Source organism: Melanostigma gelatinosum (assembly GCF_949748355.1).
Source record: "Melanostigma gelatinosum genome assembly, chromosome: 10".
Classification (NCBI taxonomy): Eukaryota; Metazoa; Chordata; class Actinopteri; order Perciformes; family Zoarcidae; genus Melanostigma; species Melanostigma gelatinosum.
The window spans coordinates 17,984,797-18,010,018 of NC_136643.1; the positions used below are offsets into that span (position 1 = coordinate 17,984,797).

General features: G+C 45.0%; 1 protein-coding gene across 1 annotated transcript in view; it reads right to left on the reverse strand.

Moving 5' to 3' along the window:
* Positions 1 to 25,222, reverse strand: part of LOC306783470 (disco-interacting protein 2 homolog A-like) — a 66,720-nt gene that overhangs the window by 29,585 nt on the left and 11,913 nt on the right.

Below are 25,222 nucleotides of genomic sequence, written 5' to 3' on the forward strand. Positions count from 1 at the left end.
TTAGGGTGGATGTCAAGTGAAAAGGCAATAAGTTCAATCGGGCTATGTCTGAACAGAACAAATTGATTAAAACCCTCCCCATTTGGTCCCATTCTTCACCTCACCATAGGGAATATTTACTTGACTTGCTCCTTATTGATGTGTTTCACCTATATTAATTGATAAAAAGCGTTTTTTTTACCTTTCCCCTATCAACGTACAATGATCATGTGTTGTTTCCAACATTTCCTACACGAAGTATCCTTGATTTATCTTTGCCCCTCAAGCCTCTTGAACACAACAGTGTGGTAGTGTGAAGGCAGGTGTCGATGGTCACACTGGTTGCCGCACTGGTCCTGAGTCACCAGTAACAGCTGAATGCCCGCACTGTTAAATGTCCAGGAGAGCTGGAGGCTGGCAACAATACAGCGCTGTTCACAGGCCGGGCCGGCTGACCTGACACTGACTCTTTCTGGTGATGAGTGTCTCTTGTTTGTATGCGTGTACATCAGTATATGTTTGTGCGCATGCCAGCATGTATGAGTGTGCGCACTACAGCAGCCAGCCAGCCTGACAACCGCACAATAGAGGGCCATTCTCTGCGGCGGCTCCAAATTCTGGCTAGCAGCCCCGGTGACCAAGCGGCCCCTAGTACACACTGATCCATCAAGTTACGTCTCGGTGAAGCTAATCTATTCATCTGAGAACAAACCGCTTTGCCATTAAATATGGAGGAATGGACTCAAGCATGCAATGGTAAACAATGAGCCTTACCCGGAGTCTTCAAATGCAAAAACAAAAAAAAGTCTGAGGCACCAAAGGATTACAATATTTAGTGTGCGTTTGCATATGCATGCACTTATATTCGTGTCTGCATGTTTACAAAGTCACAGACAGATGCTCCATTTCCGTTCTGTGCTTGAGCTTCGAGTGCCTCCGTAAGAGGAAATAATGGGAGGATCCAAAGTTCAATATGTGGCCTGCCGCCTGGGGAATAACTGATGGGGGGGGGGGGGGGGGGGGGGGGGGGGGGGGGGGGGGGGTTAGAGAGAATGATGGAGCGATGGATGGAGGGAAGCTTCGCGCATACACCAAATAGCACAGTCACAAGGGACAAGCTGTAGCCATACAGTATATTTACAGCAGAGTGGGAAACACTTCACTTGACCCCCTTCACAGTTCTGCGCAGACGACAGGCTTTACCACATAATTGAGCTGTAAAGAAGAAGGGAAAGGGCGTGTCACCAAACAAGCACCTGGGGGGGGGGGGGGGGGGTGGTGGGAACGAGTAAATAAAAACTGAAAGCAAATGTGTCAAAGAGGGAGGTGAACAAAAGCACGAGAGGGAGGGGGGGAGAGCGAGAGGAGGCATTTATCATGTCGTGATGGTTGGAGAATGTCCCCGGGGGCTCAGCTGGTTTTTCTTTCCTCAACCTGCATCTACCTTCATCAAAAGCAACCTCCTTTGTGGCCTTCATCCCTCCACTCTAACCTCTTCACCTTCTTCACATGAACCATTATAGTCATCTTTTGTCCTCTCTTTTTAATTACCTGCGGCAGTTTTGGTTGTGGGGGTGGGGGGGAGATAGAAATAGCAAAGGGATCTCATGTCTAATGTCCACATTTTTAGGGCTGTAGTCTTGGGATATGAACCTCCGTCCATCGGAAGTTTTTTTCTCGAGTTGGTCAATCTTGTGACAGCAAGAGTGCCCGCTGTCACTGCTTTGTCTTATTGACCGATGGCTATTGAGTATAATTGACTGATGGCTGTTGAGTGGAGCTGAGGCCGTAAATAGCCAGACAGGGATGTCGACTCTTGCTCTAAACTGTGTCCCTGGGTATCACACACACACACACACACACACACACACACACACACACACACACACACACACACACACACACACACACACACACACACACACACACACATCGTGTGTGTGTGTGTGTGTGTGTGTGTGTGTGTGTGTGTGTGCAGCGCTATGAGGGTAGACTAACTATGTGTCTGGCTCTGAGTCTACCACGATAAGTAACACTCGGGCTGGTAATAATTTAACATCAGAATTTATATATTCCATATTTGTATTGTTTTAAATCCTCATATTGAGATATTGTACTTTACAAAAGTCATTACTACCAACTAGGGGTTGCAACTAATTACTTTCATTTTCTGTTAATTACTTTTTCAATGCCCATCATATTTTCCTAAAGCCCAGAGTGACATATTGAAATTGCTTGTTTTGTTCAACCAACTGTCCCAAACTCAAACATTTTCAGATTATTTTTATAGAAGAAAATAAACTCATCGAATCTTCACATCTGACAAGGTGGAATTTGGGGCATTTTTTGTTGACAAAGGACTTCAACAATGAATCCTTTGTCAAAATAGTTTGCTGGTTCATTTTCTGTTGATCATCTCTGCTCTAAAATGCCTGATCTGAAAAACAATTTGTCATATCTATTTTCAGACATTAATAAAGACACATATCCCTTTCGCGATAACGCTGTGCTGACTAGCGCGAGACACATTTTGTCCATAACAGCCACTGCTAATCAACAGTCCAAAATACTGCTTCACCCTGAAATAAAAACCCTCCCGTCTTCGGCGCGCTGCCGACTTCTCTTCCTAAGAGACAGACACCAGAGAGATGCCCCCCCCCCCCCCCTTAATGTCAGTTCCTACACCATGCTGACCCACAATGTGCCAACACTGCTGCCAAGCCAAAAACCAAGCCGTCTGCCCTTCAGCCACAAGAAAATAAATATTAAGGCAGGGCAGCATTTTTTGTGTTGCCTCCAACAAAAGCAGATGTTGCCAGCTGTCATTTAGCATTAGCTCTCCGGCATACAAATGTTAGCTTTACGCATTTGGATTGAGCTTCACCCGAGACCGGGGCTGTAATTTTGTCTTTGCCAGTGCATATTTGCTGTGGCCAGTTCATTTGAGGACCAGATGAGATCTATTTCAGGTGTTTATGGTCATCTATTATTCCTCTAAATGTTCCAATTAAGAGGTGATATTCTACTCACAACCTCTTCCTCACTTATGTCTGACAGATGCAGAAAATGTACCCGTTAGTGCCGAGTAAAAGGAGCAGAGATATGAACAAGAGGCGAAGAGAGGAAGCAGATCCCCACCACAGATTCAACCACATGTCTGGCTTACTTGTCTACATGACACAAAACACGAACCACGCTGCAGGAAAATGTACAGTGTGCAATGACCACATCGGGCCGCTGTGAAATTGTATAAACACACAAACTGAGGCAGAATAACTCACATGCAGAAGCCTGGGAAGCACACAGGGCAGCGATGAGACGTCTTCAACAGAGAGAGAGAGAGAGAGAGAGAGAGAGAGAGAGAGAGAGAGCGAGAGAGAGAGCGAGAGAGAGAGAGATGCACGGATGGATGGAGGGAGAAGAAGAGGCCAGTGGCTGAATACAGGCAGTCAGGTCAGCGAAGGCTAACCAGCTAACAGGCTAACAGACGAACTCTATAAAGTCCTGCTGACATAAGTCAGGCCCTTCAGCATCCTTTGTTTCCTTTCATAGTGAGAGCAGGAGAATGAGCGAACCCCATCTCCCTCGATCTGCCTTCCCATCACTCCCCTCCCTCTCTCAAACTCCACGCTCCCAACTCCCCCCTCTTGAATCGACTGCCCCCCCCGACACCCCCTCCTTCTCCCGCTGCCTCTCTTGCTCTTTCCATCCCTCTCTCCTCCCAGCTAAGGTCTCCACACAAAGCCAAACTAGGCTGCAGGATTAGGGTGTCAAAGCAGACCCCTGCCCCCCACCTTCCCACATACCAATCTCTCTCTCTCTCTCACACACACACACACACACACACACACACACACACACACACACACACACACACTGTACAAGAACTAAAGAAGAGGCTTCGTTCGCCTGTTACAACACGTTTATACAGGTCAAGATACAGAGCATGCAAACCTTGTTTCACTGTGAGGAGGAAGCTTCCACACTGATGCAGTCAACCACAGCATTAGAGTTTTTTTTTTTTACTGTACAACATGACAAAGACCACCGCTGAAAAATATAGAAGCGGACGTGAAGGACATAATAACCACCTGGGCTACCTGCCTGACATTATACCGGTACATTGTCTCTAACTGCTACGATGACTCTATGATTTCCACCATGAAGTTGCTTTGTGAAAACTTAAGCCTGTATTGTAGAGTGAAGGAGAAGCTACACTGAGATAACATTGGCCTTATTGGGATGAGGAGCCTTTTGATGTGGAGGGAAACACTTCCCTGTGTTCAAACCGGTCGCAGAGTACTACACCAGTCCCAGCAGGCTTATTACCCAAGTGTGCATGTTAAACACCGTATAGACTGAGTGGAAACAGGAAAACCCCTGTACAATGAAATTATTCCAATAGAAAAGCACTGCAATGCTACCTGTGCTGAACTTTTAGTCAGTCAGTTGAGTCGTTAACATCTAGTTTGACAATGAATTCATCATTTTAGTCATTTTTCATGCAACAAATGCTCAACTTTTGCTGGTTTCAACTCCATTTTTGGATTCTCCGTTCACCGTGGAGGTAGGCAAGAATGCAAGGATTCAAGGTGAGGAATTGATCGACAAATGGTCGTTTTACGGCTGAAGTATTCCTTCAAAGTCACGGACTGAATGTAGCTCTCGGCTGAACACAGCATGTGCAGTGCCTTTCAATAAAGCCTGGAGATGTCCTCTTACCTCAAGGATACAACAAATGTGTGAAGATGTATTCTTTTGTACAGCTCAAGTCATACTGAATCACATGAACGCACATCTAGGATCATTTGTGCGACACACATCCTACTGGAAGAGCTCGACACTGAGAGCCAGCTGGAGAAACGGGGGGGGGGGGGGGGGGGGGGGGTAATATAGAGACAGAAGGGGGGATGAGGAAAGAAAAGGGAGAGAAGGGAGAAAAGGATAAGGAATAAAGGAGGATATGATTAAAAGGTAATGACTTCCTCTTTCCTTCTCTAGACACAGACACATGCTGGCACACACACACACACACACACACACACAGATGTCCCTGATCCTGAAGCACATTTGCGTCTCTTAGTCTCCATCCATCAATTGCTCCAATCACACCATGCTATCGCTTTTAATTAAGTAGTGCCAACGAATTAGGAGACTGAATGAACCCTCCATTTCCACTTTGCTAATACATAACCCCCTCATCTCATATGCACACACCGTCACCAGATCCCCTCCATCCCCCCCCCCCCCCCCCCAGACTCTGTACGGCTGGTGAGCAGACAGACAGCGTGAATAATAAGACATTAGATGCAGCGCTGCCGTGCTCGGGGGGCCCTGCAGCTGTGCACTGATTTGGGGAGCAGACAGGGGAGGTGGGGGGGGCGTAATTAACAGTCACAAATAAACACCGGTACTGTACGCACTCGCGTCAAAGGAACACACACACATGTGCGATGCTTGTTCCAGCTCTCACAAAGAGACAGATGCAGATCAACACGAGAGCAAACACTAAAACAGATGAGTTCGGCCATCGCACACACATGAACACAAATCTCACTCATTATTCTCATTGGTTGTGTCAAATGAGAAAGCATGGCGCCCTAGAGTGAACTCCTCACCTGCATGTGTGTGTGTGTGTGTGGGTGGGTGTGTGGTTTTAGACCTAGAATGATGACATTTTGGATAAGTAGGGACAATTGGCCAGTCCTTATTGAATCAAAGGGCTGTTACAGGGTTAGGACTTTGTGGTTTGAGGTTAATTATGATGGTCAAGGTTAGGGTAACGGGCCAAGGAGCGCAGTGTGTCAATTGGTATCCTCACAAATCCTCTAAATATATGGGTGTGTAGTTGTGTGTGTGTGTGTGTGTGTGTGTGTGTGTGTGTGAGAGAGAGAGGGAGAGAGCTGGCTGCAGTCCAAACTCTGCTTCAATGGTAACTGAGCGATGCTATTCTGGCTCTCAGCCAGAGCTTCGTGATGTGTAAACATGCGTCTCACCTGCACGGACAGCAGCAGAAACTGTCCGATCCAGCATCACACCGTGATTCTGTACATATGATGCCCTGAAGCATCCGGACCAATCACAGCGAAGAGCGCTAGTGCAGGAAACAATAGGCCTAAATCTGAGTTGAGAAAATGTGATGTAAAAAGGGTATTTCAGACTAGACTCATTTTCTGAGTCCTTTCATGTCGCCTACGTGTTAGTGTGTGTGTGTTCGTGTGTGTGTCTCTCTACAGACTATGCGTGTGATTTGTGGAGCAAGACATCTGTGTGACAGGCGTGACCAGCGTGGGAGCCTCAGGGTAAAGACTCCATGAAACACAAGAATCTGTTCACAGCCAACAAGCACAACTCTGCCTTCAGCTAAACTGTAAAAAAGTAACGACTGCATTTTACATGTTTATCTCACGAGCGGCAACATAACTGTACTCCCCGCCGCCTCAGTTATTCGATGGCATGCATATAAATCAGATCTGCTGGCGTGGCGACAGCTTCAACATCCCCCCCGAGCTGCAGAAAGAAAACGTGTGTACTACTCGTCATTTGGCCAACACATCCTCCACGCTGATGTGTTGTTACAGAGTCAGCACAGCTGCAGTGATCAGCACAAAAAGCACAAGACTAGAGACTAACTAGCTGCCAATGAATATCTCTATCCAACCTGTCCTCATTCAAAAACTGCTGTGTGTGTGTGTGTGTGTGTGTGTGTGTGTGTTCAGCAGTTTTCACTTGAGCTGAAAGCAGCCTTCACACAGCGATCGACCCCCACTAAGTGACATGATTAGGAGGCTGAAATCAGACGATGCACTATCGGTTCTGTTCCTCACTGTGAGCCGTTTTGAGAAGTAAGAAATCAAAAGTCAAAAAAAGTCAAACTCAATTGCACTAATGCCCTCCATTCAGGGCATCACAGCTCTATTCTCAAACTTGACGAACTAATCTGTCGCAATTCAAAAAGGGTCTAAAACACAGAATGGCCTACCCTGATGGGAAATCCTGCGCCATTGTCCAGACGCTATTCAATGTGCCGCATGCAAGTCAGACTGTTCTGCAATTCACAGGGGACCTGCTAAATAACCCGAGCAGGAAACCTCCTGCAAATATGGGCCAAAAGCCGACACCCAGGTCATCATTTCTTCCTTTTCGTACTTTCAGCCTACTGCCCTAATGAAGAACTAATACTTCTGACTGTGGCTACCACCTTCCAGCATGCACCTTTGTGGAGAGAAACCATGCGTCCCGGACGTTTTGAGATACGAGTGGGATGGTGTCCCATCTGAAGCTCCCAGCTCTGTGGGATCTGCTCCCTTCTCCGTACGGTCTCAGAGGATGTGGAGGGATTTTATTGTCTCCTTCTCTGCCTGGTCATTTCCATATGAATGGCCATGTTTTCACCAGCCTGACACAGGCTTAGCCATTAAACTCCTTGCATATACACACATGCACATAAACACCTATGTGCCACCAGTGTGCTGATTACAAGAAAGCGTGCGTGTGTGTGTGTGTGAGTGTGTGCGCGCCTGTGTTTGTCCTTTTTCTACACAAAACATACCATAGGCCCATTATTTCTTGTCATCGCTGCTGACGTGAAATTGGATATTTCTAAATGAACGAAGCGATTTTGATTATTCTGGTAAATGTTTAGCCAATAAAATGTTAGAAAATAGTGAAAAATAACCATCACAATTTCCCAGAGCCCAGGGGGATGTCTTCAAATTGCTTGTTTTATCTGACTACCAGTACACATCTCAAAAGGTATTTACACAGTGACATACAACAGAAAGAAAAGGAGCAAATCCTCACATTTTAGAGGCTTGAAACGGCAACAACACTATTGGAGGTATAAGGTTTTCACTCGGCGATATGGATTACATTTAGACAGCCAGTTTGAGGTGTCTCACGGTCTTTTGCTCACAGGTGCAATAACTGGTCGCCCGCAATTCTCGCTCTCTCTCGCTCGCTGTAAAACACATACACAGCACAACAAGCCGATCTCACCAGGCTCTGGACAGGATGGCCACACGCCTCGACTCCTACCAAACACCATCTGTTCCTCTCTTTCCGTTTCCCTTCCTCTCTGCGTCACAAACCCACCGTTCCAAAACCCCAAAATATGCACACGTAAACATGGGTTTTCTATACAAAGTGGTGTCATCTATGAATCAAACCAAAACATCAACCTTGTTTCTGCAAATCTTTAAATCTACCATGACTGTCTGCAGCGACACGAGTATTTCCACAGTGAAAACATGTAAAGCTCCCATCACTTTACAGCACACCAACACCTTAACAATTAGCTTTTTCTCTTGTTCCTTCTTACGGTTTTGTTTATGTGCTTATTTTGTTTTACATCATTAGCCATCAATGCAGCGGTGATCCTCCTACACAGATCACATGCCAGTGTAGAACGTTGCAAGAAATATCGAGACAAAGTTGGATTTTAACAACGTAACATTCAAATAGAAATTTAAATAAAAAACAGCTGCCACAATCCTCAAAAACCAAGCTGCAGAACCCTCAACAACTTTTGTCATATGTTCCCTTCGGGAGATGTGTCTGTGTGTGTGCGAGCATATATGCACACACATTGTAGCTGGTGTATGCATGTGATGGCTGATCTATAATTCAGTGTGGCACTTTTACTGTCTCCACCACACACCCGCTGAACTGTGCTGTGTCCAAACAACTAAGTGGAGCAGTGACAGCGCTCTCAAGGCGGGATTTAAGGCTTTTCAATTTTAACACCGCAGCTCAAAACTGCCCCGGCCCTTGTGAACAGGACCAGGGCTGTCTGGAACATATGGTTGCCCTCAGACAAGATATTTGTTACTGGAGGAGAAGAACAAGAAATGCTGTTCATATACTGAAAGCCAGCAGATTTGTGTTTAGTAACAATAGCAGATGTGCAAGTTTTTGTGTTTTTTTGGACATCCTTATTGAGACGTGACTTAGTATTTTTGGGATTATAACTTGGACTAATAATTTAGAAAGGAAGGGAAGTGTGTGTGTGTGTGTGTGTGTGTGTGTGTGTGTGTGTGTGTGTGTGTGTGTGTGTGTGTGTGTGTGTGTGTGTGTGTGTGTGTTGGAGAGAGAGAAAAAGTCTTATCTAAAATCCACCACACACGGTGAGCAGTCAAGGTAGCATGAGAAGACAGTCCAGCTGGAGCACATGTGCAGAGCTCCTGTTCTAACGAGTCCATTAGTCAGTGACACAGCAACCACAACTGCTACCACACTACCACACACACACCACACACACCACACACACACCACACACACACACACACAGGTCACAAACAACGCACACTTTCAATCATATTATTTACATATTCACAAAATAAGGCGTCCTCTGCCCCTGAGCTGGAATCAGACCCACACTAACATGACACATTCATTTTGCTGTGATTAATTGACACTCCACACAACTGGATAACAGTGTGAAGAGTGCTCCTGTCAAACAGGCTCATCGCGTTACACGATAGCATCTCGTCCAACCCCACCGGAGTGCACGCCGACGGTAATGTAGAGGTGGGCTTTTGTTCAATCTCTCCAACAGAGGGTGCTAGAGCGATGTGTAGCCTTAAGGCTCCTCTGACCACCTTGTCCTTCATCTAATCTAATCTTGTCTCCTCACACTCTCATGCTCCTCTTTTCTCCTATCAGTGTCTGCACACACACAGTCACACTGCACAGGACTATTTAAATGGAGTTTTTTTGAATGTATATGTTTGTCTAAAGTTACATGTTAAATGTCTCAATTGTGTCACTGAGTCTGTCCAGTCTTGCATAAAATAAATAAGAATAATTTCTCAATTACTGGAGCATAGCCGTGAGAACTCTCATGGATAACACCCCATTACACCACTATTTGAGACGATTAAAAGCATAATTTCAATGTGGCCCGAGGCGGCTCTGTAACGAGTGTGTGAGTCACCAGCAGCTTTCACACAGAGCCTGACACAGTCATACATGGATTGACAGAGCATGGACAGAAGCCATGGCTTCAGTGTATGCATGAGAAGTGGCAGCACTCAGCCTGTGCTCATCCATCAGTGGTTGTATCTTGTGTGTGTGTGTGTGTGTTTTCCGATGAGTGTGCTCTTAATGAGGCTGAGCTCTGTGTGGTCAGCTCTCTTCAACAAAGGCCAAGCTATAATCACTTTACCTCAACAGCACAAGCAAAGAGCTATTACACTTAATACACTTAATATCCAGGCAAGTAACCCTCGTCTTTCCATACGGGTTTCTATTTACATCAGTGTATTTACAGCCCGCGCTGCACTATGAGCGCTGAAATGATAATCTCTAGTATTTTAAGAGATATAATCTATTAATCGATGGGTGATCTGCTGCAGGCAGAGATCAGATAGCGCTGTGTAAGCTGCACAAGCCATTTGTAATAAATGTTAAGACAAGCTTTTTACCTGTATCAGGATCTGTGTTTTCATTAAAGTAACAGCAATAGTTCATGAGAATAAGAGTAAAGAAATGCTTAAAAATGAAATCACTAAATATCACCTCAGCAACTTTTTGTTCTTTTCAAGTTTTATTACATCCGTCAACTATAACAGACTGATAAACAGAGGTAAAACATGCCAATATTCTATGATTTGTATTGCAATTGTGCAATGTTTGTTTAGATAACTGACTAAATATATCGATCATACTCCATGTATTCTTGTATCGATAGTGACTGTATGAGCCCAGCATTGATTGGCTGCGACACTAATGCGATACTCATTTGATGACAGGAGCAGATACTGATCCCAGTTCAGAGTTCTGAACTGCCTTTGAGATCTGAACTGACTCCAGCCGCGTCTCTCAATGCGCAACAAGAGTGCAGACCATGCAGGCCATTGCAGACAAAGAGAGGTGGGTGAGGGGGGGAGGGAAGGAGGCTTGAGAGGGAGGCAGGGAAGGATGCAATGATGAGTGACATGTCTGCACATTACTGTACCTATGAGAGAGAGAGAGAGAGTGATGCTAGCCTGTGACCTAGCCTCAAAGGCATTCACAATGCTAACTTAAGTGCACAGCTCAATTCACGGTAAATGAATCAGTGCAGCACACCGGACATTTACCTTCTCCGCTCTGACTGAAGGTCACCACTGACTGAACAGGGGCAAGAGCGTAGGTGTGTGTGTGTGTGTGTGTGTGTGTGTAGGTGTGCATGTGTGGGAATGGTTCAGCATATTTGTGTGTGTGTGTCTTTTGGTCATGTAGTGCAATCTCTGCTGACTGTGTTGTCTTAGCAGAGCCGAGTTCAGGGTGCCGCCCCAACCTGACGGGAGGCGTGGCCCCATCACTGCTGAGTCATCAACAGCCCAACCCACTAAAGACAAGTGGACAAAAGTACGACTAACTTCAATCGGTATAAATACTTTGCAACTGTTTAGAACTGCTGTTTAGAATGCTGAGTCCACAGGCTGCTCCCTATTTCCTAAGACTTGAATGAACTTAATTCAAAAGAGCACATTTGTAAAAGCGGGCTATTTTAACTTCAACACTGTCCCTTGTTCCACTTGTTAGAAGTATGACAGAGTAGCAGGGAAATCATTAGAGGCATGTCATTGTAAAGACCATTAGTTAGGCCTGCTACACAATCCCAACTGAAGGGAGATATTATGTGGCACAAAGTTCAGCTGCTATTAAAATAGATGCCATACAGTGCCTCTCAGTGCTGCCTGTTTTGCATATATTTTGCGTTTCCCGGGAAATAAGAAGCTCCTCTAAAAATAGTTTTGAAGATGGAAACAAGAAATGTTGGTCATTGCAGATTATAGCCTTGTTCTTAGTTCTCAGACAGGGCTTTCCCTTTATCCTCACGCAACCAAAGGATGCTTCGTATTCATTTCACAACCATTTGTCTATACATTCCACCAAGTATGACATAATTCCCTGTAAGCGCCGTCACTTTTTCCCAAAATCTCTTCACCAGATAAGGTGCAGTGTGTTTCCACGCTGCTCTGGAACCTCCCCTGAGGGTACCTGGCCTTGGCATGAAACACGCACCGCCCGGGCAAATGACTGCTACAAGAAGGGGGAGGAAAACCTTTGAAATGTTTGGGCTGCTGGGATTCACTTGTAGAGAGCAGGAAAGAGGAAAAAAAAAGGGAGGGAAGGAGCAGGAAAAGGAAGAGGTGCTGGGAGATTGAGGACGGCAAAGAGAGAGAGAAGGACGAAAAAGGGGAAAGATATCGATTGAACAATGGAAAGAAGAGAGAGAATACAAATAAAGGAAGAGAGGGAGTGAGTAGACAGGAAAAAGAGGAGGGGGCATGTGCTTTGAAGTTATGAGCCGACCAAAGACCTGCCTGAGTAACGCCTGGGGAGGGTTAGAGCCTGCAATCGTAAAGAGGGGATGGTTGGAGGAAAGGGAAAGGTGATGAATCACGATGGGCTCGATAAGAGCGGACCTCTCTCAGTCTCCATATTTTTGTCTCCGCACATGTTTTATCTGTCAAAAGACATAAAACCAGGGAGCAAGGGTAAAAACCGGAACGGCTTTCTTCTTTGATGTCTTTACTGCCATTCACTTGCTTCACTGTCTGCATTAAGACTGCCCTCTCTCTTTGCTGTTTTCTCTTTAGAGACTTTGGCAGCATGCGAGTCGGATTCTGCCAGACCAGCAGTGTTGATTTAACGCAAGGCTTTTCAGCATCTGCAGCACTAGTCCAGAGCGCTCCGCTGTCCAAGATTGTCAGTCCCAAGCAAAAGGTCCCCATGGAGACAGCAGCGGTGCTACCCAGGGTCGGCAGACACTGAAAAAGATGAATTGTTCCACTCTCAGTGAGAAACCGCCAAATTAACAGACCAAACAAATGCAGTTTCTCATTTGCATGCCGTAAATTCAAACCACTGTGCGTCACTGAAATCCGAAAACGAAAGGAAACAAGCCGCCAACTCTAAGAAACTTGACGAATCCGTCTATAGGAGAAACATAATGTGCTTTATCCTTTTAGAGGAGGACACGAAGAGAAACATAAACAGACAAGGGTCGAACCCCGACAGATAGGGGGATGGAAAATGACAGTTAGGCATGAGAGGGGGAGCAGGGAAAGAAAAAGCACTTTATAGGATGGACCACTTTATCTTTCCTTCACACTCCTTACAGTTGCCAGGCACTTCCTGTTCCATTGTGTGTAGGATGTAGGATGCTAGCTGTACGTACAGGAAGTGGGCTCTTTGTTTCCGCTCCCCTTCCTGTTGGTGTCGAGCACACTGAAGAGAGGAATGTGAGTGGACCTGGGAGGAGGAAGGGACAACACACGCTGTTTGCTAGCAACCAGGAAGCAGCTCCTGGTGAACACTTTTGCACTTGCGCGCACACACACACACACACACACACACACACACACACACACACACACACACACACACACACACAATAGCAGAGTGTGAGGCTGTACTACAAACATAGGGTGACACCAACAACCCGGAGGATGCTTGTTCAGTTGATGCACAGATGGGGCGACACCAGATACTTAATATGCAGACATTTAACGCAGGCATACGGGCGGACAGCCACATGCCGAACATTAAAGCTGGTCTGATTAGACACCTGATCTTCGCTGATTCATTTGATCAGTTTCATGACTCGTCAGGGAATGAAATAAATCATCAATGGCAGGCTCTCACAGCCACAACATATGTCACGTCAGCCAACTCTATTTACCTCTTTATTGATTCCCGCCTACACAATAGCCTCTGGACGAGTGGCGCTCTTTTCGGCTTGAAATATCCCATCCATCCACCTCTTAATACCCTGCATGGCCGATAGCCAAGAAAAGAGGGAATTTATCACAGCGCTCCATCGGAAAAGATCAAAAGCTAAGTACGTGGCCCCAAATCTTTCAGTGTGCTATTGCAGACACAGACACAACATGCTCAGCTCAAAGAAGGAACCTGCTACTCTCTTCACTGAAGGTAAACGAGGTTGACAGTAGATCCTGTTAATAAGCCATAGAGATCACTCAGTAGTCATATAAGCACCTCATCGGTTCCAAATGTCCTTCTCACATCACGTTTACAGGATGTTTTAAATGGAAAACACTCAACTCGGCTCAGAGTCTGGAATCTGTGTGGGTTTTTTGAAAGGATCTGTTGGATTTCAGTGTGATTTCACACTTTTACACTCCATTTACACACGTTTTTGTACAGGGCTGTACTTTGCTATCTGTACATCTGCCAGCAGTCAGCAAAGTGAGAACTCGTTCAATCCAACAGGCCAATATGGCATCCCTTTATTTACAATATGCTTTATTTGCAGATTTATGTTTGTTCAACTGTTCAAATAATTGTCGTTGGGCTATTTGTTGTGTTCTTCTGATACATGCTCCTCTTCACCACTGCAATGCCCCACTTTCATTTTAGTTTTTAGAGATCATGCTTTGCTCTCAACTGTGTGGAGTGCACCTTCAAATTTGCATTTCATTTTTATGACAAATCTGTATCGTCCCTTTTTTTTTATATGACGAGAGAAATATATAGAGCCGAGAGAAAGAGAAATGGAAAGAGAGAAAGAGAGAAAGAGAAAGGGAGAAAGAGAAAGGGAGAAAGAGAAAGAGAAAGAGAGGTCAAGAGGCTTCCAACAGCATCCAGAGAAACTAGTTCCACCAGAGGAAAGAAAGGGAGAGATGAGGACAACGAGGCGCAGGGAGGCGGGCGTGAGAGCTGCTGTCGGAAAGATTGATTTAAAGAGAGCAGAGTAACGACAGCCCGGCATCATCTAATCAGACCCGTGTTCCACAAGGCTGACAGAGCGGGGCAAGAGTGTGTGTGTTTTGTATGCATGGTCAATTCTCTGAGGCAAGAAATAAAAAGAAATACAAGAGAAAGGAGGAGGTGAGAGGCAGTGAGAGGAAACCTGGGGTGTTCTGTAGTGCTGTCAGATGTCACTGTTAGTTTGAGGATTTGGCACATCTCCAAATAGCAATAGGAATAATGGAGGACGCGGAGGGAGAAGAAAGAACTTTGAAAATCGATGAAGTTTTAGATCAGAGGGTGCTTCTCTGTCAATCTAATCCAATGGCTCATCATAATGATATTCAGGAACTAAAAGCTGTGCTTCTGTTGTTCCCGTTTCATTGAACTGAGTCTTATTTCCTTTTTTCGCCCCTTTCTACCGAACTATCCCAATGCTAGATTACAGCTGAGCTGACCGTCACCCATCAGCCTTGAGGTCCATCTCCACCCCAAAACCTCACAGTGTGACACACATCCAGTACTGTTACGGCCTCCCTCAAAGCAAACAGTCCAAGAACACAGAACAAATAAGACGAACCATCCCTTTACTGACAAACTTTGCTCAATGTTGTAGTCAATTTAGGCGCTCTTATCCCTAGTGTGTCCATGTGTGTGTGTGTGTGTGTCTGTGTCTGTGTGTGTGTGTGATTTTCCCAGATCAAACACTGACCTGGAGGCGGTACGACCCTCTGCATGTTTGTCCGTCTATAAGTGTGTGTGTGTGTGTGCCTGTATTATGACCTGAGGCACACGCACTGAGATGACGAGGATCTGTAGATTAGACCACAGAGGAGACAGCTGGGCCCCTCGACTTCTGGCCATCTCAGCCGTTCATGGAAGTTTAATGGAGTGTGATAATGATGGCAACTAATCTGAGGGGGTGATGGGAGGTCAAGAGACCCTGATTGACTCGGGGTCAACGCAGGAAGAGAAGAAAGGGAGAGAGCATGTGTGCGTGCCACCTAAAAGACATCACAGGCAATAGCGCACCAGGAGATGAAATTGATCCGTAACGGTATCAGATCAATTTATCCTGAAGCAGCACACGCAACAATAAAAATCAGGGTTTTTTTTAAAAGTGACCAGGAAAAGCAGGCGGAGATAAGGGGAGGCTGAGATACAACACGGAGAATAGACACAAAGTGGTAGTTGTACAGTGTTTGTCTGCTCTTTGATGTCTTTTCCCACCGGGGCAATCCCCTTCTGACGGGACTGACGTGGAAAACAAACAACTGTATTGTCCTCCCTCCTTTTCCCTGTGAGCTCATTTCAACCCTCCATTACCAGTTTTCCTTCTCTCTTTCATTGTCTCTCTCTCTCTCCCTTCCTCTTCTTGTGACATGACTTCTGTGTCTAAATGTGGAGAGACAGCGAGGATATCTTTGGAGTTTCTGTCTGTCCTTTACGACTATTTTTTGCCTTTTTTGTTGATTGTGCTATACTGGAGATTAGTGCAAGAACAATGAGTAAATTGATGGAATATTTGATCAACAAAACACGAATATTTTTTAAATCATTTCAGTCACACCAAAAAGTATTCTGGTTATCGTTTCTCAAGTGTGATAATTCTATCGCCATATTTTGAACAGTCGTTCTAAATGTAAGCTTTTACAACTTGCCGTTATATTTGACTATAATTGTAAACTGTAGAAACTAAAAATTAAAAACTAAAAGTTTTACTGTGTAGCCCTGGCTGGAAACCTATAGTCTCTGTGAAGGGAGTGGGAGTTAATCAGCCGTTGCTAAAAAGAGGAAATCCTCCCATTTCCCAGCTGCCACCTGCCACTCCACCTAACACCTGCTTCACTGGCTATGTCTCACACACACACACACACACACACTAGAGGCCCTACTCCTTTGTTTCAAGCTTGGATTCCCTTCCTGACTGATCCTAATGCAGACTTCTGACTCACAAACCATTTCCCTTCTTTCTATGAGCACTCATACATCTGTGTTTATGTGTATATACAGTGCTTGAGTGCTGCGTGTCGTTTTTACAAACCCCCACCTTGCAGTCATCCGTTGACTCCAGATATCAATGTGGGTTGTGTTTGTTTTTGTGAACTTGGGCGGTGTGTTTGTCCTGGAGTCCTCATATCTCCACTCCTAGCAGAGAGTGAAACCAGCTAAGTGAGTTTACAGCCAACTGCTGTCGGATCAATGCTCACTCCCCTACGTGGCCTTCACACCATCTTTATGAGCACATGCGAACAGGCTTTGCAACGGATCCATGCGGACACATGCCGATACATGCATGCATTAATGTACAAGCACATGAGCACGCAATGATTCAGTGCTCGGCTCACATGCCACATGTGCTCAATAAATGCCATAACACAGAAAGGAGTGCAGAAAAAGAAATGGCATACAATAGCTTTATCCGTCCTCCTAATCCACCCGGATTCTCATGATATGCAGACGTAACCTAAATAGTGTGCCGCTTACCTCATAGATCCCTATTAAAACCTGACATGTTGCCACTCAGCCGGTATTATCTCCTGTCCAGCGCACTTTCCGGGTCCGATGAGTGACATGAATGACACAGATCCATTGTGCTGGAAGGATTACTGATGTAAACATGTGCTCCCTGACTCTGGACGCGGTCCAGCAGCTTCCCCGACAGACTTGATTATTTCATCTGTCTGTCTCAGCTGTTGTTTAATGAGGTGTGTTGTTGTGGCTAAAGTCTCACAGAGATCCACAAAGATCCAAACTATGTGATAACATGTTAATGGTAAACCTGGGCCCAGAACTCTAGCTCAACTCCACAGCTGAAACACAAATGCTGACTCAGGTCATGAAGGTGTGCTATGTGCTGGCTAAAGGAAGGCCCAGAAATGAGATGGAGGAGGAGGTATTACAGTAGATCACCAGCTGAACATCTCCCTGAGGCAGCCTGAGCTCTTTGGATCACGTCCTTATAAGGACCAATGGATTGGTGATGTAGCAATACAGCCGGTCTGCTGTAATGAAAAACTGCAGTGCCTTTCATTGAGTACAACAGGAAGTTTGATTTGAATGGGAGAGCAGGGAGGGCAGGAGGCAGGAAGAACGAGGGGTGTGTAAGATGACGAAAGGAAAACAGACGTAGAAGTAAGTGTGGAAACAAAAAAATAACTATGAAAAGGAAGACGGATATCATAAGGTTGACAGACGGATGACGGAAGGTTGGAGATGAGAGAAAAGTGAATGACAGGAAGAATGAGAGCACAGCTACACAAGACAAACACACTGACAGCGGGCACAGAAAAGTCGGCTTACAACAGGAAACAAGGGACACAAGTCACGGCCGGTCTACCTCTATCAGCTCAGACAACACACACTGGCCCCGCCCCCATTTAAAACAGAGACACAAAGGAAAAAACAGGGCAGAAAATGACACTTCACCACACGTGCACACCAGACAGACACACAAAACAAAGTAACTGACACTGACAACACTCTTGTTTACATCACAAAAAAACGCAGACTGTGCTGTGCTGTTTGGATATTTGGATTTCAGAGTAAAAGCACTTGCATGATCAAAAAACTGAGTGAAGCAAAAACTGCACAACAATTCCTTCAACACATCAGTCGTGAGCCGATGTTCAAAGTGCATTCTTCATCTTGAAAACAGCAGTTGAAAAAAACAATTAATTTGTTGCTGTTCTAATACATTTGATCATATTTCATCTTCCTCGGCTGATGGAGGTTTCTTATTTCCGTTTCCAGGGTACACAATGAACGCTGAAACAGATTTCAAACAGACATGAACGAGAAGTCCCAAAAGTGGATTAACTCCTTCAGAAGAGCATGTGAAAGCTCCAGAACAGCTGCAAAATGTACCTTGTGATGAGATTGTGTTATTGTGTGCATTATGTTTGGATTATTTGTGTCCACGTTTGCACTTACATGACGCTCTGCTGATTCATGCTGGCCTTGTAAATAGAATTTCTCTAAAGATGAATATGTTCTGGGTCTGATACAAACTACAGTTCCTTTCTTCTTCTTTCATTGTCTGTAGGCAACAAATAATTCACTGTGACCATGTATGGCACATGTGTCAAACTCAAGGCCCGCGGGCCGAATCCGGCCCGCCACGTCATTTTACGTGGCCCGCGAATCCGCCAGCAAAAAATAAATACAATTTTTTTTTTTTGGAAAAATAATTAAAAGTTAGACTTGAAAATAAAAGTATCCCCATGGTCGAAATTATGAGATATAAAGTTGAAATTATGAGATAGCATGTTGCATGTGTACCGATATTAAAACTATCACAACAGGTGGACAGGAGAGGCAACAGCCCGGAAAGAGGTTTTCCAAGGATTGAAAAAGATCGACAAATAATCCCAAAATGTCCACGAAGAGAAAGATTGATGCAGAGGGAAGAAAATGTAATGAAAGATGGGAAAGCGAATACATGTTTGTGCTTCAAGGAGAAAAACGTGTCTGTCTTCTGTGTTATGAGGCATGTCGGTGATGAAGGATACAATTCACGTCGGCATTTTGACACCAAACACGGAGCTAAATTTAGCCTCCAAGAAAAACATCAAACTGTCCAAGAATTAAAAGGCAGACTGCAATCACAGCAGAATATATTTACACAGCTACAGCCCAGTGCATGCTGAAGGTATGTGAGCAGAGCTCCGACCAGATACAGACTTTTACAAATGTCAGTTTGTGAAGAAACACCATCGCAGACCGAGTTCATGAACGAGCAGCAATCTAACAACACAGCAGCTAAGAGACGAGCAGGTACTTGTGTTTCTAATGAACTGTTGATGAAAGCACAGACAAAACGGATACATCATCTATCCATGTTCATCAGACCTGACTCTCAGTGAGCAGCTCTTGGATGTAGCTGCCATGCACAGGACGACGACAGGGAGGAACATTACAGAGAGAGAGTTATTTAACAATATGTTGGGGAGAAGTTAGTTACACAGTCTTACAGTTACAACCGGCCCTTTGAGGGCGACCGTGATGCTGATGTGGCCCGGAGTGAAAATGAGTTTGACACCCCTGCTGTATGGTGAGAAATGTTACACACAAAAAAAAGAAAAGAAAAGCACTACATAGTTGGATACAAATCAGTCATCTGGTTGCCATACCATTTGGTGCTCGATGCTAGCTGAGGTCAGCGATATGCCAGATGACATCAGGGTAAAAGCAGGCTGGAGCTCTGCCACGTATATCTTCCCAGAATAGAGGAGGAACACTGGGCTGTATTTCTTGTCTTTCTCCTTGTTGCCCTCTGTGTCCTTTCTTTCTCTCAGTCCGTCTTCTTTTCTTCATGTTGCCATCTGTCTTCATGTCTGTCCTTTATGTCTTTTACAAATGAACTCTAAAAAACAAAACGAGGGTCTGCGTTCACGGTGTCCTGAAGGGAGTTTTGTGGCTTCGTCTCGTCTTTCAGAAGCCCAACATCCATCTCAACCTCCTCAAGCTAGAAGTGAGAAAATGGAAACCGTCTTTTGTTTGGGCTCGGCTATATGAAAAGTATAAGCGAAGACTATAAGAGGCTATAATTCAACACTGTTGTCTCTCTCACTCTCTCAAGTGGAGGATACAGTGATGCGGTGTTGTGCTCTGGATCCTAATGAAACCACTGTTCCATTAATGTCTCCCACCAGAATTCAATAGCATTAATCCCAAGCACTCTCTCTCTCTCTCTCTCTCTCTCTCTCTCTCTCTCTCTCTCTCTCTCTCTCTCTCTCTCTCTCTCTCTCTCTCTCTCTCTCTCTCTCTCTCTCTCTCTCTCTCTCTCTCTCTCTCTCTCTCTCTCTCTCTCTCTCTCTCTCTCTCTCTCTCTCTCTCTCTCTCTCTCTCTCATGTGCTCACTGATACATCGCACACTACACAACTGATGTCATGAAGCCAGGCTGTCTGCCAGGTGTGACCTCATTGGCCTTCGGTTACTTGATTGAATGATGCCTTGCTTTGGCATTCGGATTCAATACATATTTTTTACAGAACAATACGGAGAGCCTCATTAAAATGCCTTTTAATTGATACATACAACTGATTTTTTTCAAGATAATTTACGTAAATAAATAAATACGTAAATCTGGATATGTATACAGTAGTAGAATTACATTTTCTCAGTCTTGCACTAGAGGCAATGACATTATTGAAGTGTTTGTAATGAAAAACACGCGCTCATCAGTGCGTGACTTTTCATATCCAACTTTCAAAAAGGGGAACAAGGGCATGCAAAAGTCGGAAATACCAGCGTGAAGGAGAGCCTGAGGTTTGATCGCTCAGCTGGTGATGGACACTTCCTCCTGCAGTCTGCCTGATAACACTGTTTACTCGGGTTACCTCACAGCAAACTCCTCATCCAAGAAGACTTTACTGCACGAGCAACCACCCGAACAGGCGGAAACCGAATATGTCCTCCGAAAGATTCAGCCTGGGTTCATTTCAGCGCAACACCTCTAGTGGCACTGAAGTTCAGGACGTAAAGGATTTAATAATGTGTTCTACTTACATGCCCGTAGACAACAAGCATTTCAAGGAGGTGAAAATATCATTTGGTGATGAAACTTGTGTGATTTGTTTTAGCCTCAGCACCGTCCTTTGGTTGACTGAACACTATATGACAGAGTCCTGTGCTGTAACAGAAGATTACTCCTGCATCACATCATTTTGAAAGAGGTGACCCGCTTGCAACACCATAAAACTATTTTTTTTCATGCCAGTTAATACCACCAAGTCTTCAAAGCAATTACTTTAACAACACACAGAGATTATGACCACAGGTGAGTGTAAAAATATACATCTGGGGCCTTGCTTTACTTCTCAGTTGTCTTTCAAAAAACACAATGACATGATATCTCACGTTCAACAAGAGAGAATCCAGTGACAGAAGGGAAAGAAATCATTTGTGTCCTCTGAGAGTGAGTGGAAAACTCCTTCAATGTCGTAAGTTTTGCTTGACTGTTAAATGAAAACGACAGAGCAACACCATCGTCATAAAAGCCACATCCACACACTGACTCATCAGATACTCAGGTACATATGAAGGACAGGAGTGCAGTGATTCTTTGGAGGATGGTGTTAACCTCACCAATGCAGGCAGGCAGCCCAGTTCCTGGAAAGAAAGAAAGAGAGAGAGAGGGAGGGAGGGAGGGAGTGTGTGACTGACTGAGGCCCTTGCTGACCCGTGACTGTGCTTTGATTGCAGATGCTAACCTAACACACATTCCAGTCTGCAATCACAGGACACACACCGTCCACTTTCACATTCGCCTGAGCAGGCAGAATGTATCTGCATATTTTCACACACACACACACACACACACACACACACACACACACACACACACACACACACACACACACACACACACACACACACACACACACACACACACACACACACACACACACACACACACACACACACAACTCCAAATAGCTCATTGGCAGCATGGTTGAGGTAAGCAGGGGGAGAAGAACATCTTACAAAAAGAGAAGTGTGTCCCAGTTAGGGACGCCTGGCTGCTCAGTCACACGTCCCAGCGCTGGGACAAAGCCACTTCTGAAGCCCTTATCTGGAGACAGGAAGCACACGAATGGCCCGAATGGCCAAAGAGTCGGAGTGAAAGTGGTCCCCTGCGACCTGGAGCCTCATTACATTTCGTGGACAACAAGTGCTATGGGACTAAGTGCTGTTCAATGGGTCCTAGCTGGCTCACTTGCATATGTTGTGTGTTAAATTTGGCTTAAACTAGAGTGCTTGAGATGACAGCTAAACACTTTCCTTGTGTTTTCTGATGCTGCATTTATGTCAGATCTACACCACCCAGGCGTCAATTATCTAAACCCGGTGCAGGGTTGTGGTGGACGGGAATCTATCCCAGCATGCATTACAAAATGCCAAAAGGCTTAAAGTGTACACCCTGACCAGGTCAGGAAATGAGTTAGTGGGGCTGGTAAGTGTGTACACCGCCCCTATGTCTCAGTTGATCACATCTATTACAGATGACACAAGACCAGCTGGTCAATACCAACTTTAAACTGACTCTTTTGGGTCAAACATGTTCCGAGTGGTGATCATCAAACTGACTTCAGCCTGGTGGTGTCTAACCTGCAGTGCAGTTATTTTCTCATACATCTGTGAAACTGACTGTTTGAGGCTTTATTTTCCCCCCCGACACTGCAATGTGCTGCTCTGATTAATTACTTGCGAAAGGAACACACGATTGATGATCAATGGACCTCCTGACCGTCCCGTCTTATTGTTGATGCAGTGACTCAATGATGATTTAGAGTCTAAATTTTAGACAATCCATTCCTTCATTAAATGTGTGGCCTTTTCTGTGTGATGCAGCACTATTACTCTTTTTCCCCTCCAAATACGAACAATAATATATGTCATGAAAATGTAAGAATGAAATCCACTACGAACTGCTGCAGGAGACATCAAAGGAAATCTAATCACTGACTGCATTCAAGTCACCCACAAATACTTTTCCAATCGTCAAAAGGGCAGAGTATCAGATTAACATCTTAGTCCTCTAGTGAGTCAAAAGAACCTGTTGGATCCTCTCATCTGTGACCGTGTGCAAACCGACACTATCGCGAGTACACCTGCTGAGGTAATTGAACCATCCAGCGGAGAGATTCTTTTACAGCCTGATCATTTTACAGTGAAGTGATTTGGAGCTTCTCAGCATTGCTTTAACACCATCTTTCTCATCTTCTTTCATGACTGCACCTGAGACATTGACAGGCCGGTCCCATAGCTGACACAGCCTGAAGTCCTTGTCTGTAACACATACACGCCTCTATCTACACAATGTACAGCAGTTGATGAATCTTCCAGGCCTGTGGGACATCAGTTCTGTCGGACATTACTTCTGCCTGTAGAAACATTTCTGTTTTATTTCCTTTTTCCTGATTTTAGATAACAAACTAAAATGTCCCCCTCTCTCAGCTCGTTTTAGGGCTTGGGAAAAAATGAATCCAATTCAAATTATTCTCCATAAAATAGCCCTGGTCATCAATGAGCAATAATTCCCCCAATGGCATGTTTTCTTTTCTTTCCATGTTGAAGAGATATTCTACTACTCTTATTCCAACAATGACATGCTCATCCTTTGTTCTACTTTATCTCAGCAGCTCGTGTTATCTTCCCTCTATGCTTTACTGCCATGCTCCCTCTCGCTGCCTGCCATTACTCCCTTTTTCTCACAGTCGCCCCTATTCGCTCCGTAGCTTTGCCTCTCCATCCTCCAGCTCCTCAATCCACATCCTCCCGGCAGGAATCTCAAGCGTTATTGTCAGTGGTCAAAGCACTGGGTGAGCCTCACAGTGAGGAATCTGACAGGAGGACAGAAAGAAATTTACCCGGAAAAGATATAGTAGATCGCAGCCTAAGGTGAGCTGAGGTTAGCCGCATGCTATCTAAACTGTGCGAGGGACGGACAGCAGACAGATTGGGAAGATCTGCGCCGCAGCAACACGCAGTATCGAGAAACTCAACCCGTCCTGAAGCTCGACTTAAGGTAAACCTTCAGACAAACATGGTACTTCAAAGCTTCTGGGTTTACCTCGAGAGCAATGACTCATATATTTGTATGTGAACAAAGCCACAGATGTCTGATGGATAAGTGGTGTTATATCATGCAAACAAACTGAATAGCAGCAGCCACATGGGCTTGTTTGCTCATGTCTGTCAAACAGACAACAGCCTGAGGTCCATTTCACCGGCTTCCCGAGGTATTCTGCCAGCTCTCACTGCTTCCCCATACATGGGGGGGAAAACTGAACAATATGCTTGTTCTAAAAATTTCTCAAAACCCTCCCAAGCATTTTTCTTTTCTTTTTTTTCCAACTACACATTCCACATACGCCCACAATTCAAAGTCAGGCAGCCTTTGGACCAGGCAGCGGCACGGCTGCTCGCCGTCCTCCAGGACATGTGGAAGATAAGACGGAGAGTCAGCTGTGGTGATATTGTTCTTGCTCAGTAACACTAGCCAGCTGATACTGTCTGCCAACTTTACTGCAGGCTAATCGGCCTCTATTAGCTGAGGCGGTGAAGCCTCTGCTAGGGAAATGAAAGTTTCAAGCACGTCCCTCAGGACTTCATTATGAGCAAGTTCCATTTGAAAAACAGACCCGTGTCAAATATTTGCAATTAATTCATTGCATTAGTTTCAACCTGCTTGGAGCCAAAGATGGTTGAAGCGTAAATGGGCTGTTTCAAAGTAAATCAAGCAACACTTTAGCGTGGCTGACCCTGTGTGAACTGTTAACGCAGTAAACAACGTGCGAGTGGTGAAATAAATAGGTTCTAAATGGGCCATTCTTGCAGATCCCGTCAAATCTTTCACCGCAGGAATGCATGCACTTCTGGAACCTATTGTTTTTAAAATAATCATCTCCAAAAATGCAATTAATAAATAGCAGTCCATCACACCAGACAAAATATCCCATATTTGTGGAACCAGTGCTGGATTGCTACGGGTGGGGTTTAACTTGTTAGCCGACACTTCAAAAACAAGCGGAG